Source organism: Panicum hallii, chromosome 3, assembly GCF_002211085.1.
Source record: "Panicum hallii strain FIL2 chromosome 3, PHallii_v3.1, whole genome shotgun sequence".
Classification (NCBI taxonomy): domain Eukaryota; kingdom Viridiplantae; phylum Streptophyta; class Magnoliopsida; order Poales; family Poaceae; genus Panicum; species Panicum hallii.
In genome coordinates, this window is record NC_038044.1 from 18680713 (window position 1) to 18684669 (window position 3957).

At 56.6% G+C, this 3957-nt stretch overlaps 1 pseudogene; it reads left to right on the top strand.

Moving 5' to 3' along the window:
- The first annotated feature begins 1987 nt into the window (after window positions 1–1987).
- On the top strand, window positions 1988–3628 carry LOC112885312 (annotated as a pseudogene).
- The last annotated feature ends 329 nt before the right edge of the window (window positions 3629–3957 follow it).

Consider the following 3957-nt stretch of genomic DNA (forward strand, 5'->3'; position numbering starts at 1 on the left):
CATGGGCGTCTCGCGGTCCAAGCTCCGCACTTCCATCTTCCCCTTCCTTGGGATCGTGCTAGGCATGAGGGTGTACCCCTTAGGGAATATAGTGCTGCCGGACACGTTCGGTGACAGCATCAACTTCTGCACCGAGACCCTGATCTTTGAGGTAGTGGATTTTGAGGATCGTGCCACGCCATCCTCAGGCGTCCGCGCTACGCCAAATTCATGGCGGTCCCTAACTACACCTACCTCAAGCTAAAGATGCCGGGCCGAACGATATCACGGTCAGCGGCTCTTTCCAGCAGGCGTACACCTGCAGTCGCGAGCACTTCGAGCTCGCCACCGCCATCGCCAACTCTGTCGAGCTCCAGAAGCTTTGCCAGACGGTGGCGGAGGGCGCCCCCAACTCCAACGAGGCGACTTCGTCCAGCGCCTTCCGCCCGACCGAGGACACCAAGGCGATCAACGTCGACCCCAACGACCCGACCAAGACCATGCGGATTAGGGCCCAGCTTCTGGCCCAATAGGAAAGTGTGCTCGTCGACTTCTGTCGTGCCAATTGTGATGCCTTCGCATGGAAGCCCTCTGACATGCCAAGCATTCCGAGGGAGGTCGCCGAGCACGAGCTTCGCATCAAGCCGAGTTCCAAACCCATGCACCAAAGCCTGCGCCGCTTCGATGACCAGAGGCGCAGGGCCATAGGCGAGGAGATCGCCAAGCTCCTGGCAGTCGGTTTCATCAAGGAAGTGTACCACTCTGACTGGCTTGCCAATCCCATCCTTGTAAAAAGGAAGAATGAGAAATGGAGAATGTGTGTTGACTAACAAGGCATGTCCCAAGGATCCGTTTCATTTGCCTCATGTAGACCAAATAGTCGATTCCATGTCAGGATGCGAAATCCTCTCTTTTCTGGATGCCTACTCGGGCTATCACCAGATTGCGATGAAAGAGTCCGACCAGCTTGCGACCTCTTTCATCACCCCGTTCGGCACGTACTGCTACCTCACCATGCTATTCGGCCTGTAAAACGCCCGCGCCACCTACCAGCGTCGCATGCAGAAGTGTTTTGCTGATCAGATCGACCCGCCCCGGCAGTCCGACCAGCTCGAGCAACCGAAGCCCACGGTCGCTATTTGCGTGGACGACATAGTGGTGAAAACACCTCGCACTGGAGATCTGATCGCCATGCTAGACACCACGTTCGCTAACCTCTGAAGATTTAGCGTCAAATTGAATGTCAAAAAATGCACTTTTAGGGTTCCAAAGGGGAAGCTACTCAGGTAAATAGTGTCCGAGCGCGGCATCAAAGCCAACCCTAAAAAGATCACGGGCATCACCCGGATGGGCCCCATCCACATCATGAAAGGTGTGTAGCGGCTCACCGACTGTTTCGCCGCCCTAAGTCCGTTCATCTCTTGACTGGTCGAGCGGGGATTGCCCCTGTACAAACTCTTCAAGAAGTCAGATACGTTCGTCTGGACGGAAGAGGCCCAGTAGGCTTTGGACAACCTCAAGACCTTACTAACCTTGGCTCCAGTCCTCGTCGCTCCTGAGCGATGAGAGCCCTTCCTACTCTACCTTGCAGCGACCACCCACGTGGTCAGCGCCGCTCTTGTGGTCGAAAGGGAGGAGCTGGGCCATGTGCTAAAGGTCCAACAACCGGTGTACTTCATCAGCGAAGTACTCACCGAGACCAAAGCCCGCTACACGCAGGTGCAGAAGCTCTTATATGCCGTGCTCATGGCAACTAAGAAGCTGCAGCATTACCTCACCAACCACGAGGTTACCGTCGTCACCTCGTTTCCACTCGGCGAGGTTGTCCATAGCCGCGATGCTACGGGACGCATCTCCAAATGGGCACTCGAGCTCATGGGCTATGATATCGAGTACGCCCCCCGCACCGCCATCAAGTCGCAGGCCCTGGCCGACTTCGGACATCACCCACGAGTACTGGACCCTGTACTTCGATGGGTCGGTCATGGGACCCGGTGCGGGGTCCGGCATGGTGCTGATCTCGTCCGAGGGGAACAGGCTCCGCCTCCACTTCCCAGCTTCAAACAACATCGCTGAATACGAGGGCCTCATCAATGGCATCCGCATTGCTATCGAGCTCGGGGCCACTCGGCTCTACGCCTACGGTGACTCTAAGCTGGTAGTGGACCAAGTCATGAAGGAGTCCAACTGTGAGAGCTCCCTCATGAACGTGTACTGCCTGGAGGTGCGCAAACTGGAGGACAAGCTTCGAGGAATCGAGTTGCATCATGTCCCTCGAAAGGACAATAATGATGCTGATGCACTCGCTAAGATGGCAGCCCAGTGGGATCCCACCCCCAGTGGGGTCTTCGTCCACGACCTCCACGCACCCTCGATCTGTATTAAGCCGGATCCACCTCCAGGGCCGTCCGACCCGGTACTCGTGGGCCCCAGCCAGGTCTCCCCCGAACAGACTACCCCCGACCAAGCGCTCGGGGGCCCCAACTGCCTTGCGATGGAGGTCGCGACTTCCACGGCCGACCCTGACTGGAGGGTGCCTCTTTTGGCCTACCTCCTCGACGAGGTCCTCCCTCCCGACAGAATCGAGGCATGAAGGATCGCCCGCCGCGCCAAGACATTCATCACCATCGATGGCAAGCAATACAAGTGGAGCCCGTTGCCTATAGGAATGCTCATGAAAGGCATCCCGACCCAACAAGGCAAGGAACTCCTCTTGGAGATCCACACTGGCATATGTGGGCACCATGCAGCCTCGCAATCGCTGGTCATCAAGGCCTTTCACTAGGATTTTTACTGGCCGGCTGCACTGCGCGACGCGGAAGAAGTCATCAGCACATGCAAGAGGTGCCAATTCTACGCCTAGCAGACCCACCTGCCAGCAAAGGCGCTTCAGACCACCCCCCTCATATGGCCGTTCGCGGTCTGGGGTCTCGACATGGTCGGGCCTCTCAAGAAGGCTCCTGGCGGCTTCACCCACTTGCTCGTCGCGGTGGACAAGTTCACCATATGGATTGAGGCAAAACCGATCATCAAGCCCAGCTCCCAAGAAACTGTCAAGTTTTTTCTTGACATCATCTACCAGTTTGGTGTGCCCAACACCATCATCATGGACAATGGGACCAACTTCATGGGCAAGAAGTTCTTGGATTTTGATGACGGGTATGCGATCAAGATCGACTAGGCGTCAGTCGGACACCCTCGCACTAATGGGCAGCTAGAAAGGGCGAATGGCACGGTCCTCCAGGGACTCAAGCCTCGCATCTTCGACCAGCTCAACAAGTTTGCTGGCCGGTGGGTCCAGGAGCTCCCAGCCGTCCTCTGGAGCCTGAGGACAACTCCCAATTGGTCCACAGGGTTCACCCCATTCTTCCTAACTTACGGGGTGGAAGTCGTGCTACCCTCCAACTAAGACCATGGTGCTCCAAGGATCAAAGCCTTTGACCCCGACCAAGCCGTGGAGGCTCAGCAAGACGCGGTTGACTTGTTGGATGAGGCCCGGGAAACGGACCTGGTCCGCTCAGCAAGCTACCGACAGACCCTTCGCAGGTACCACGAGAGGAAGATCCGGGGAAGAACCCTCAAAGTCGGCGACTTGGTGCTGATGAGAGCGCAGTCGACCAAGGACAAGCACAAGCTCACTCCACCCTAGGAAGGACCGTACACGGTCGCGGAGGTGGTCCGACCATGAACCTATCAACTGAAGGACAGCGACGGCAACATCCTCACCAACACTTGGAACATTGAGCAGTTACATCGCTTCTTTCCCTAAATTCAGACCTTTCATACTCTTTTGTTCAAACGACGACTCCTACAGCGCCCCAGTTGGAGCACTCTTGGCCCGGGTCGCTTGGGGGCCCCATGGGGTTACACCACTACATGCACCGTTACGCCCTCTTTCCTTCTAAAACTCACATATAGAAAGGCAACCTCCTTTCGCCCGAACAAAAGGGCGACTCATTCCTCCAGCGCTACCTAAGT